Source organism: Pogona vitticeps, chromosome 2, assembly GCF_051106095.1.
Source record: "Pogona vitticeps strain Pit_001003342236 chromosome 2, PviZW2.1, whole genome shotgun sequence".
Lineage (NCBI taxonomy): Eukaryota > Metazoa > Chordata > Lepidosauria > Squamata > Agamidae > Pogona > Pogona vitticeps.
In genome coordinates, this window is record NC_135784.1 from 257,382,997 (window position 1) to 257,396,982 (window position 13,986).

Genomic DNA, 13,986 nt, shown 5'->3' on the forward strand with positions numbered 1-13,986 from the left:
GTTGGGGGAAGGGGTGGTTCTGAAACAGAACTTGAGACAAGAGAACAGAAACATCATACCACGTTTGTGGTACAAAGGGTAAGCACCAGGGTTTTTTTAGACAACTATAAAGGTGATAGTAAATTTACCTTTTTTTCCTCACACAAAAATTTGATGCCACTGTAGAGCTGTTCTCAGATATATATGCTAATTTCTATACAACTATCTGGTGCTTACTAGATTTCTTGGAAACGATCCTTTCTATCTAAGAAAAAAGAGACCAAAAGAAACTTATTTCAGTAATAGCCATAGTAATGAAGCCAAACCTGTCTTGCCTTGAATGGAAAGACATTTCTACTTGTACAAGGCAATTTTAATTCCAGTTTTCCCATTTCACTAGAGCTGTCCATGCTCCATCACATTCACGTACACCAGAAGATGTTGTGAAGACCTAGTACTTTTCTCTAACTCCAACCTAGACACTAATGTTTATTATCCTTTTTAAAGTGCTTAGTGGAATTTACATTATGGCTGAAACACCAGTGCTTGGCATAGTAAGTTGCACTAGAGTAGGCCTATCGAATCAGTGGAAATTATGGAGGAGTTGACTTACAGAATCCCCCTATATCACTGGGCCTACTCTAATGTGACTTATTCTACTAAGCAGCAAGATTTTAGCCATTATCCTCTAAATAATCTTAAGAGTCATATGTAAGTTACCCCACTTTTATGATCACTGTGTTAAGACTGGAAAGTTCATGAGGCTGAGACTAGTATGTTTGCTTGTAATTAAGGGGAAGTTTGCAGGTGTTCCCAGGTTCTACTCCAGTGTCTCCAGGGAGGAACAGGTAAGATTCCTGCCTGCTCAAATGTGTCTACAGTGCTGGACTACCCTGTTTCCCCGAAAATAAGACCTAACCTGAAAATAAGCCCTAGTATGATTTTTCAATATGCTCATAATATAAGCCCTACCCCCCAAAATAAGTCCCAGTTGAGTGAAACCCCAGTCTCCACCATTGTGCAGCAACCAGAAGATGATGACAGGACTGTACAGTGGGGTCTTGACTTGAGAACTTCAGCCGTATTGGAAGGCGGTTCTCAAGTCAAAAAGTCTGTAAGTCAAGTCTCCATTGACCTACAGTGCATTGAAAACCGATTAATACCGTAACAGGCCGTTTTTGTTCCATTTGGGGGTTTTTCTGGTCTGTAAGTCAAATCTCAGTCTGCAAGTCAAACCTAAATTTTGCAGCCAGAGAAGTCTGTAACTCAAAAAGTCTGTAAGTCAAGCCGTCTGTAAGTCAAGGGTCCACTGTATTTGAATCAATGTAGATTGCTGTACATGGAAAAAATAAGACATCCCCTGAAAATAAGCCCTAATGTGTTTTTTGGAGGAAAAATTAATATAAGACCCTGTCTTATTTTCGGGGAAACAGGTTACATAGATGAACCAGTAGTTTGACCCAGTATGAGGAAAAGTTTCTGTGTTCTCTCCAACCTGAGCTCTCAAACAGACTTCTAACATGTGACCACAACATTAAAACAAGGGCTGAAAGCTGCACAATTCACGGTCTATGTGATATACACACCAGTGTCTTCCTGCTCCAAATGATCTGTGTCTGGTTTTTCTCTGCTTGTACCTGTACTGCTTTTCAGGTGGGCTGCTGTCTTGTTTGATGTAGGAACATTTCTCCTGTCTCCACAGTGAAATACATGACTGTCTTGATCTGCTTTGTCTTGTAGGACAGAGGGACTTTTTAAAAAGTTAATCAGGAAATAGAAAGAAAACATGGACTTTAGAGTGGAACCAGGCCTAATTCCAGACATGTTTGGATGTACATAAGTGTATTTTCATAGCCCGTGCCAAACATACAGATATTTCCGTGCTGGAATATTGCCTTCTTTCCTCCACTGATGTCTCTGTCCCCTTTTACATTTCCTAACACCTATTATCTTTCTTTCTTAGTGGAACTGTATTGCAGTAATTTATGAATTAGTTGCAAGAATCCCCCACTTTGAAAATTCCATAATTTGTTAAAGCATACCACCCAGATAACAGAAACAAATAAAACACTGTATTAGTCTTACAACTGTAGGAGAGCTGTAGAGTTGAAAGTACTGTTTCATTCGAAAATAATAAATAAAAATAAAAATGTCTGCATATCTGCTGTTGTATATTCAGACAGGCAAGCATGTATACTTGGATAGGGTTTTCATTTGGGTTAGATGGGATACATCTGACTTAAGATGAAGCCACACCAGTGTTGTGTAGTGGATGGAGTGATGAACTAGAGCTCAGGAGGCTTGGGTTCAAATTCCCACTTAGCCATGGAAACTCATTGGGGAGTGAAATTGATAAAACCACTTGTTAAATATCTTACTTGCCTTGAAAGGCCTATCCGGGTTGCTATAAGTTGGTTCTGATTTAATGTCACATAACAAAAACAACTCTTGTCAGCCTATGAACAGACCAGGTGCTAGCTACTTATGTTCTTAAACTCTGAGAATATTATAATAAAGTTTACAATACAATTTAGAACATCTAAGTTTCTCACATGCAGAATTCTGTGCACATTATATATTCTGAAAGCTGCGACACCAGCATCCTTCATCAATAAAAACAGTTCCTCATGGTTTAAGAAACGGGCTGAATAAAAAGGAGGCTAAAAGAAAGGGTCAGGAATATTAACATGTTCCATTAGTGTCCTAACATCAGTTGAAGTACATGGGTGCAATGCGAGAGATGGAACAATAGCTGATTAAAAAGTCCAAGTATCTGAAATAAAGTCAAAGCAGGTGTTGCAGACTATACAGGTATCCTTCTCCTGTTAAAACCTGAAGAGAAAGTACTGTATTCAGATAGCAAAGATACAAATTCCAATTAGTTGTTTCCTTTTAAGCTATTCTTAGGTACTTGCTATTCAGTCTGTTGCAGAATGTGGTGAAGTGGACTATACTTTATGAAAGCCAATGCTCTTAAAGTACATTGGCCTTTATGGCGTGTAACTAAGATTAAGTCTCTTTTAATAAACAGCGATAGACCAACATGGCTCTGAACTAGAAGGTTATTCTGTCTTTAGCAATTACAGCTGCTGCTGAAGGACCCCTTAGCTGATGGTGACACTCTTGCTTTACAAATCTGAGCAAAATCCCTACAGAGTTTACAGGACTTATATTCTTTCTGGTTGACTGCTTTGCTTGTAGTCTTGCGAAATATTAAATCATTGAAACTTTAACAAGAGTACTGGGTTCAGTTGAATAATTGTGTGCTGCAGGCATACAAGAAGCCAAGCAGCTTGGGTGGGTAGAGAAGGGCGGTGTATATCTTGTGCAGCTCTTGAGTCACATGCATGGTTGTAATATTTATAATTATATTCAGTTTCTCTGCTAGGTTATATGAGCACCACAGACATAGATCTTGTGATCATGCTTTTACTATAGTTATTATTGGATTTTCTTTGAAAATGTGGAAGGAAGGAAGAGAACTTACTACAGTATTTCAGTCATCAGTACAAAATAATTTAGATTTCCTTGTGTTTTTTTTCCAGATTGTTTAGTTCACTTTCAGCTTGTTTCTGCAGCATATAAATGTAAGAAATTAAATATCTCCTACAGTGTTTCTGTGGCCTTTGCTTTGCATAATCACCTATAGAAAATGCAACTCAGAATTTTTCTAATTCATGCTGGATTAATTATTGTAAACTGCTGTGACTTTTAATATCTGATTGTTGCCTTATGGAAATTCACCAGAATATTTAAATGTCAACAGTTTGTTCGTAGATATCAATATAACTACATGTTTTAAAATTTAAAAGTAGCATCACATTTGACTGCCTGTGCTTGCTACAACTCGTAAGTTTTCATGTTTTATACATAATTAAGTATTACAAATTTTTTCTTTCTCACATAGTTTATCCTTCTCATACAGACCTGTTCATTGCTCTTGTAGAACTCCTATCCTTACATCTCTGATGTTATAATACAGATATATTAACATATACAAATTGGTTGGTTTTGGTGGTGATATTGTTGATGCTTTGTTTGGTTTTTAGTTTTCCCTGTTTCAGCCTCTGTTCTCCATTTGCTCAGTACAACCCATCCCATCAGAGTTCCCCAACCTTCCCAAGAGGAAGGAGGGATGTTAGGAAATATAATCAAACATGATTGGTAGTATGGAAGCGAAAAGCTAGTCTAACATGTTGAATCTTCTAGTTGTTTATTTGTTTGACTTCTATACCGCCCATCTGGCTACAAGGCCACTCTGGACATGTTCTTGGATATGTTCTTGAATGCTGACGCTTTTGCAATATAAACTGATTTCTAATGAATCTTTATTTTTCTAATAAAATTAATTATTAAAAATTCTTACTGAGGACTGGTCTCTTGAACAGCAGGGTCTGGCCAAATCTAGGCAGTGGATGGATGATAGCCACAAACTAGCTATAATTGAAGAGTCCTACCTAACTGAGCTGTTGTGAGTTCTAAGGAATCACAAAGCCCATGTGCCTGTACTTGCAAAGTACTGAGTAAGTGCAAAGTGTTCTTTTTAGCTCAGACTTGTTCAACGGGCTTATGCTATGCACTGCTGAGGTCTAAGGACTCAATCCAGCACAACGGTGGTAGATAAGTGCCGGCTGAACTCTCTGGCCGAATGCCCAGCGACCCTTTAGGGCACTGGCGTGAGAGGTTGGACTGGAAGCTTCTTTGAAGTGGCATATTTTCTCCCCACTTGTACTCTGCGAGGAGCTGTCCATGGAGTGCTCATGGTGTTGATGATGAAGAGGAGGCTTGCCAGGTCTCAGATAATGAGCTGCTGTGCCAGGAAATGGCTGGGCTCCCCTGAATCTCCAGGCCAGGCAAACAAATGTGAGAAGCAGTGGCAGAAGGGAAAGAGCAAGTCACGTTTATTGTTACGGGGTGGCCATAATGTTTGGGTACCCAACTCCAACCCTCTCCGAATGGCACCTGGGCTCACTGGCTTCCTGTGTCTGTCCAACACAAGGCATAATATACTTGCTTAGGAGCTCAGACAGGGAACGCACAATACCTAGCTCACTCCTCACACATGCATGGAGAAATATTATGTTCCTAATTCCTGTGACATCACAAGGCCCCACACCATGACTTGACAAAGACCCACCCCAGGCATTGGGCCCCAGATATAATGAGGGGATGGGGAAGGTAATCCCATGATAGCCCCTGACAAACAAGACACTTCAAAACCATTCCAGAAAAATTCTTTTATTGGTTTTGGAAAAGAGGCTAAACAGGTATCCTCAGCGGAGACAACAGCCTGGTTCAGCTCCAGCAGGACACCTGCCTTCTGGTCCCTCGCTTCCCCCTGGGGAAGAGGAAGCTTCTGGCCCTGCAAGGGAAAGACAGAGAAAAATTCAATTAAGGGTGCGAGCTCATCCACTGCTGCCAACCTGCTTCAACCCAGGCATATCCACTGACCAATGTTCTGGCAACTTCATCCCGAAGTTCTGCCTCCCAACATCCCCTGGCTTCCACCAGGAATATCCACCCCGTTCAACTCTTCCACTCGCTTCTGAAGCAAGCCTCCACCCAGCTCCCGAAGGCTTGGGTCACATTCACACCTTGACGACATGCCCACAGAACACCAGCCAGCCCATTCGCACACACATTCACCACACACAAACCAGCCACCTCCCCAACACACACCTTAGCTCCACCAGCCATTCACACATCCACCGATATCCACCAAGCTTCCACCAGCTGGTTTCAGGAGGCTAAGATCTCCTGGCTTCATCCACCAACATCTGCCAGCCTCCGCCTTGTGGCCTTAGCTTTTGCATGCAGATTCCACCAGCTTCTGTCTGCCAACATCCACCGACTTCCCCCCGGTCCATCGCTGATATCAACCAGCTTTAAGCCACGGATCTCCACCAGTCTCAAGCTCTTAACTCACCAGCCCACTTAGCAAGTTCATCTGCTTTTGCAAGAGAACTTGCCTTGGGCAGAAGGGCGGGATCACCTGCAGCCACTGCCTCTCTCTCTGCTAGACTGCCCTCTGGCCTCCCTTCTGGTCTCCTGCCCTGCCCAGCAAGCCCCTTTTATCTGCCAGCAGAGAGGTGGGGCACTGTGAGGTCACAAAGACCCAGGTGAATGGGGTTGGGTTCCCAAGGCAGCAGCAGCACCCTCAGGATTGGCTGAGTTCTGAAGATGATATCAGCAGTCCCTCTGATCATGTGATTCACCCACAAAAGCTTGCATTTTGCATGATTTTTTAAAATGTTTTTTAATTAGTGGCCTATAAATGTATCCTCTGTCACCAGTCCTTCTGATTGTTAAATCTCCTCGCCTTCTGCCAGGATTCTAGGCTGGTGTTCCAAAAAAGGTATCTTCCAGCATGCAAATCCTAGCACAGGTCAGGCTTTTGCCCATCAAAGCAAGAATACAGGAAGCTTCTCTGCGTGTCTCGTAAGTCGGCAGCAAATTCAGTGCCTTAGGCCCCAATGAAAACGAAAGAACACAACTATGGCTCTCTCTTAAACAGAGAAATCAAGACTTGCATTCATAGACACCTGAACCACGAGGTCAGTGATGGTGAACCTATGGCACGTATGCCAGAGCTGGCACACAGAGCCCCCTCTGTGGGCACACGATCCATAAGTCGCCATAGAGAAATACCCGTCCTCCTATCCTGGATTTCGGCACTCCCGTCTGCTGGTGCAGTGGTCCAGCAGAGGAGTGCAATGGCGACCATTACCGGTCTAGTCCAATGGGGGATTGGAGGACCATTAAGTATTTATTTGTTAATACCCCCCCGGGGGGGGGACACAAGCATTTAACCCTTGCAGTGCAGGAGTAGTTTTTTTCTAAACTAAAACCTCAGCATTTGGGTTTTAATTGCAGTGTTGGCACTTTGAAATAAATAAGTTGATTTTGTGTTGCAATTTGGGCACTCGGGCTCAAAAAGGTTCACCATCACTGCTTTAGAGGGTCCGATGCATCACAGTCACCATTCAATTTTCTGTAATTTTCCCTATCTCCCTTCTCTTCTCTGCTATTTGTAAGGCCTCGTTGGACAGCCACTTTGCTTTCTTGCATTTCCTTTACTGTGGGATAGTTTTTGTTGCTGCCTCCTGTACAATGTTACGAGCCTCCATCTGTAGTTTTTCAGGCACTCTGTCCACCAAATCTAGTTCCTTAAATCTGTTCTTCACTTCCACTGTATATTCATAAGGAGTTTGGTTTAGATTATACCTGACTAGCCCAGTGGTTTTTCCTACTCTCTCCAGTTTAAGCTTGAGTTTTGCTATAAGAAGCTGATGATCAGAGCCCCAATGAGCTCCATGTCTTGTTTTTGCTGACTGTATAGAGCTTGTCCATCTTTGGCTGCAGAGAATATAATCAATATGATTTCGGTATTGCCCATCTGGTGATGTCCATGTGTAGAGTCGCCTCTTGTGTTGTTGGAAAAGAGTGTTTGTGATGACCAGCTTGTTCTCTTGGCAAAACTCTATTAGCCTTTGCGCTGCTTCGTTCTGAACTCCAAGGCCAAACTTACCTGTTGTTCCTTTTATCTCTTGACTCCCTACTTTAGCATTCCAGTCCCCTTTAATGAGAAGAACATCTTTCTTTGGTGTCAGTTCTAGAAGGTGTTGTAAGTCTTCATAAAATTTGTCAGTTTCAATCTGCTCAGCATTGGTGATTGGTGCATAAACGTGGATTACTGTGATGTTGAAAGGTCTGCCTTGGATTCTTATTGAAATCATTCTAACATTACTCCATTTCTTCTACAGGATTCTTGCCCACAATACTGTAGTAGATATGATAATCATCTGAGCTGAATTCGCCCATTCCTGTCCATTTTAGTTCACTGATGCCCAGGATGTCAATGTTTATTCTTGCCATCTCCTGTTTGACTACACCCAGCTTACCAAAGTTCATAGATCTTGCATTCCAGGTTTCTATGTAGTATTTTTCTTTGCAGCATAGGACTTTCCTTTCACTTCCATGCACATCCACAGGTGAGAGTCCTTTCGGCTGTGGCCCAACCACTTCATTAGCTCTGGAGCTACTTGTATGTGTCCTCCGCTCTTCCTCAGTAGCATGTTGGACACCTTCCGACCTGAGGGGCTCATCTTCCAGCATCATATCTTTTAGCCTTTTGTTTCTGATCATGGGGTTTTCTTGGCAAAAATACTGGAGTGGCTTGCCAGTTCCTTCTCCAGGTGGATCACGTTTAGTCAGAACTCTCCACTATGACCTGTCTGTCTTGGGTGTCCCTGCACGGCATAGCCGATAGCTTCTCTGAATTACTAAAGCAGTGCTGTGGTCCATGTAGTCACGAAGGGTTGGACATGACTTAACGACTAAACAACAACAAATGCATATAATATTCCCAGTGTGGTGTAATGATTAGAGCTATGGTTTAGGACTTGGAGAACAGGGGTAATACCCTTTTTGAATGCCTAATTGAAATCCACTGTTGTTCATTGGCCAAAAAATGACATGTGTCCTTGTTCTTTGCTGATGAAGTTGTTCTTATCCATTCTGACTGAGACTACATATTTAGAACATGATCTATCATTATGCTAATAGTATCTACTTGTTCTGCTTTGATGCATAGGCTTGAATTTTTTGAGCCCAAGGGTGTGGACAGATTCCTTTGAGATTTGAGGTGAAAGTGCTTCCTCCACCTTTTGTCCAACCCTGGCAGTGAAAGCCACCTTTGGAGATTCTCTCTGACTGGGAAACAATAGTACTTTTTTTTTACAAGATGTGTTAATTATTCCCTGTATACTTTAAAGTAGGCAGTAATTGAGTTCTGCTGTTGCAACAAAACTCCAACAAAACAAGATAAGGCCATTTCTACTATGACACATAGCATATGAAGTGCCTCCATATAAAAATTTTGTTGGCTTCCTCTCTTTTAAACTTGGAGTCCAGCTGATACAGACTTTTTTTTTTCAGCTTAAGTTTAAAGTTGCTTCGTCTTGCTTTTCTGTTGAATAGTTTTGCCATATTCTGCTCTTGACATTTTAGGTATTAAATTCATTTTAGCTACTTGGATCATTTTAATTTTGTTTTAGGAATTTATTTCAACTTCCTTTGTCAGCTGTTTTGAGTTTATTTGTTTTTACATGTTCAAATAAATACGTTGCTGGAAAATTTGCCTGTATTCATTCCTGAGATTCTTGGCTGTAGAGTGGGATATAAATATCAAAAAGGACACATATGATTGTTTATTGCCCCAAAACTTTCATAACAATACTTCATAGGTATTTGTACTCAAACCAGCACAGCAGTTCTCTGTGACTTGCCTTCTTGTCTGAGACTGCAGATTGGCCTTTTCAGAATGCCAGGTAACATACACAGAGAAATGTTTTCAGACATTCTGTTGTAAAACCTCTGTGCATTTCCATGGAACACCATAAACCCAGCTTTTTATAATTTTTACTGTCACATATATTAAATGTTTGTTAATTATTAATTTGAAATGTATTTAGCAACAATACTAATGTTAAAAGAACACAAATGTCATCTTCCATCGTAACTTTAAAGCTGGCTGGCAGAAAGACTTGCAGGAAATAATTGATTGAAAAAACAGTGATTTGGCAACTAAACAATATTTGCTTTATTGCACTGTCACATCAATTTTGTTTCCTAACTTTTTAAAAAAAATGTGAAACAAAGCTAGAAAGTACTGTAAAGTTTTCTTTGCTTGGGCTTTCTTTATCATCCTTGTAAAAACAAAAATAGGGAATACAAGACTCTTCTTTGGCGTAGTAATATATTGCTTTGAACATGCATTATATACTGAAAACTTACTCAGATAATTGTAGAATCTAGCCCTGTTCAGACATTATTAAAGTGTTAAAACCATCCATGTGAGTAGGGACTGAACTAGTCACACACACCCAAAATCACACATACCACATTGTTGCAGCCTCAGTGTTCTGTACCCTACACCAGTGGTTCTTAACATTGGGTTACTCAGGTGTTTTTGAACTGCAACTCCCAGAAACCCCAGCCAGCACAGCTGGTGGTGAAGGCTTCTGGGAGTTCCAATCCAAAATCACCTGAGTAACCCAAGGTTAAGAACCACTGCCCTACACAGCTGCACTTGATCTGTACAACTGGACTGGGAAATTCTTTGTTACTACAGGTATACATAAAGAAATTTCTATGCAGTTTTGAATCCTAAGCAATGATGAGTTCTAAATTATTTGGTATCCTGTTGCATTAATCCATAATTGTGAAGTTATCTTCTGTGTGGATATCCGAGGACACAGGTAATAAAAAGCAGCATCTATATGAATAAAAAAAATAACCTCTTGTTGCTCTGAATGAATCCTTGAAGAGGAATTAATTGAATGTTGCCAAGCCAGTTTTTGTTTTCTTTGGAAGACTTGTGCACACAAAAGGAGGGAAATTTAATTGTCTCTGTAATCTAAATGAACCTTCTGTATCTCTCCTGGAGAAGCTAAAGTTGGGCCTATGTGAGAGAGACGGAGAAACAAACACAAACTTGAAGATAATATAATACAAGAAAACTTGAAGAAGACAAGATAGAAAAGAAGGAAAAAATATGAAATAAAGGATAATGGTGACAATTTTCAGAAACTGAAATCCGTTTTTGTTGTTGATATAAGCCATCACATTGCCTCCAACTTATGGCAACCCTATGGATCAGTGATCTCCAACATGTCCTGTCTTCAATAGTCTTGCTCAGCTCATGTAAAGGGAGCCACTATATCTTGTATTTGGTCGTTTCTTTTCTTTCAGACTTTCCCAGCCTTATTGTATTGTTTAAAGAATCTTGCCTTCTTTTGATATGCCCATGTCAATATTCAGAAAAAAATAAGTTTATGGGGTGCAGAGGTGTTACCCTAAAAATGAGTCCCCTTTGAAAAGTGCCATAGAGGTTGCTGAGAAAATAAAAGTATGATTGGAAAAGTGCTTCATAGAAAATAGTTTACAAGACCAAAACACCTAGTTTGTTTTGGTACACAGCTACTGATAAGATAAAAAGGCAGAAAGAGCTCATTTATTGTTTGTGCCAATTGACACAAGAAAGCATAAACAAAATAACAATTATGTTATGTCAAAAAGAAGGCAGAAAATGAAGTTCATTTTCAAATGCCGCTTATGTTGTGTTTTACCTTTAATATTAATTAACAAAGTAATTCTGCAAAATATATGTGGACCCCTGTGTTAGGGAAAGGATAATAATCATATATTGTACAATAGAAGTTTTTGCAGAATATTACAAAAGGAGAAAAAGGTGAATGTTATTTTAAGCTGTTTGAAAAAAAAAAGGTGTCACCTGATGTACGAGGCTTTAGCTATGAATCTGTAAGAAGTAATTTTTGCAAGAAAGGGTAAGATTTTATGTTACCCTATTGTACCATCTAACCAGTTTTCAGGATGTCCTGAAACGGAGATCTCACACAAACTACTTTTAGGCCTTAATCCTTAGACTACACTTACTTGCACAAAAATTCTTGCAGCCACATGCAAGATACATAAAGAATTAATGGATAATGCTTTTAAGCTATAACTTTCCTTTATCTCTTTTTCCTTCTGTTTTAGCATTGTGACTGCCTTATAAATTTAATTTGTATTACAGTACAGTATATTCAGTGTCTTTTACTGGTCATGGACTGTGATAGTAATAGTAAACTAAACTAAATCCTACTGTACCAGATAATGATGGTAAAATAAACAGCAAGGAGCTTCGACTGTAGTTAACCACTAGGGTACTGATAAGCTGTGTTTGCCCTTGACAGGAGGACCGGAGTACTCCCACAGCAATAAACTCTAGTACCTGTAAGTGCTTTCATGGGAATGTCCTGACCTTGCCAGACCTTTTGTTTAGATTATGCCTCAGAGCAAGGGGTATAAATATAGGGAGAAATCACAAGCTGTCATTGAATGGAGAGACATCATATCCAAGGAGGAAGAGGAAGCATGAGACAGAGAAGGGAACTAATTCCAGGGCTGCAATGACAAGGCAGAGCCATCCCCCTCTTCTAAATCTTCTGGATTCTGCCATTTTCGTTGGAATACCATCAACAGCTGCTTCTCATTGTCAGCAAATGTTTGGACTCACATTTTAATTCTAAAGATTATATTAATGTGTTCTGAGAATATATATAAATGCACAACTAATACACATAGTACTTAAACTAGTACATTTTCCATAAAGCTCATCTCTATGCAGGCCCCATGAATACACTAGCACATATTTTTGCATATATTAGCAGCAGAGCTTTTATAAGTAGTTTCTTGAAATACAAAAATCAAAGTCCTTTTACTGAAGGTCCAACATTTTCTAGGTTCTATCATTTGCTAATAACATACTTAAATATAAGGGTTGCAATATCCTGCAGTTATTGTAAAAGTTATTTTTTTTGAACAAGTCCCAGAATACTTCAGCCATTCTGCAGTATACTGGGATTTATAGTTCAAAAAAGTAACTTTGCCATTTTTGATATGATGTCATATACAGTGGTGCCTCGCATAACAAGCGCACCACTTAACGATGAATCCGCATAGCGATGCGGATTTTGCAATCGCTAATGCGATTGCATACCGATGTTTTGTCGCATTGTGATGGGGGAACAGCTGTTCGGCAGTTCCAAAATGGCCACCAGAACACCCAAAATGGCCGCCGGGACACCCAAAATGGCCACCAGGACACCCAAAATGGCCACCAGAACACCTAAAATGGCCGCCAGAACACCCAAAATGGCCGCTGGAACATGGGGAAACATTTCAGAACGGTGAGTTTTGGGCCCATTTGGAATGGGCTTTTCCGTTCCGTTTAGCGATGTTTCCCCATAGCGAAGGTTAATCCGGAACGGATTAACCTCGCTATGCGGGGCACCATATTTGCCCAGGTAACAGAAATCTCTTAGCAGGGGTGGGGGTGGAGCAAAAGGATACTGCATTATCACCCTATGAACTTGTGCACACTACATTATATGTGAATAATTGGACAGGTGTGCATATTAGCAAGCTATTACATACCTGCCTTGACTGTAAATGTGTTTTGTTCTGAATTGTGGATTTTTCATAATTTGGAAGGTCAGGTTATTCTAACTCGTCCACTTTTGTTCTACAGTTGGTTTTTGCATGGCTTCTGGGACTCTCTGCTTTGCTTAAATTTTGTTAGATTCTTTAACAATGAGGACATGGAGAAGTCAAATTTTGGCTATTTCCATATCCAGTGTCAGAATTCAAAATGCCGTATCATGTGTAATGTAGAACTGAAAGTCCAGAGGCTTTACAGTGCAAGGATTTTATAAGCAGCATGAGCAGGTAGGATGGGCCAAACAAGAGTCAATCAGATCTGGTCAAAGTACAGTATGCCCCAAGGCAGTTCCTTGATGTGGTAATAAACTGGATCGGAGCTGACGTGTCCTGGGATCACAGATACATTTGGCGCTTTTTAGCACTAGACATAATACCTTTAACTGCTGACCATACTCTCTTCAGGTTGTTATTTTTTTAGGCGATTTAAGTTTCGGCTTAGTTAGCAATGCTGTGTACATTTGCTTGCTTTATATGAACCTGTCAGTAGATTTGGACTAGAAATGAACACTGTAAAATTTAAAAAGTCTCAGTCTTGTCATAGTTTTCTTTCAATACTTTTATTAGGCTAAGTGTTAAAAGTGTATGGCACTGCTTTTTACTTAAATTTTTGGTAGTTGTAAATAAGCTTAATATGAGGTTTGTAGGAGTAAATTCTCTGAAATATTTGGCTTGAACTACCTGGTAATATCTAAAAATTCTCTGCCTTGACTAATCTTTTATTTAAAATGGTATTATAAAACATTTATATTCATATACAGTGGTGCCTCGCATAACGTTTGCTTCGTTTAACGTTTTTTTTGCTTAACATTTATTTTTTCAGAGTCAGATTGTGCTTTGTATAACGTTTTTCCCTATGGGCGATTTTCACATAGTGATTTTGGGACCATGCTTCGCTTAACGTTTTTGGTTTTAGGTCCCCTGCTTCACTTAACGATGTTCATT

At 40.0% G+C, this 13,986-nt stretch overlaps 1 protein-coding gene across 5 annotated transcripts in view; it reads left to right on the top strand.

Annotated features, from left to right (window-relative positions):
- MCC (MCC regulator of Wnt signaling pathway) overlaps nt 1–13,986 on the top strand; it is a 320,126-nt gene that overhangs the window by 203,882 nt on the left and 102,258 nt on the right. The window contains exon 1 of one of the 5 annotated variants that reach the window (XM_072992459.2): nt 10,040–10,111. The exons of the other annotated variants lie outside the window; for them this stretch is intronic. The gene's annotated coding sequence lies outside the window, so the exon portion shown is untranslated. Of the gene's footprint in view, nt 1–10,039; nt 10,112–13,986 lie in introns of those variants that run through there. 5 annotated transcript variants of the gene reach the window in all.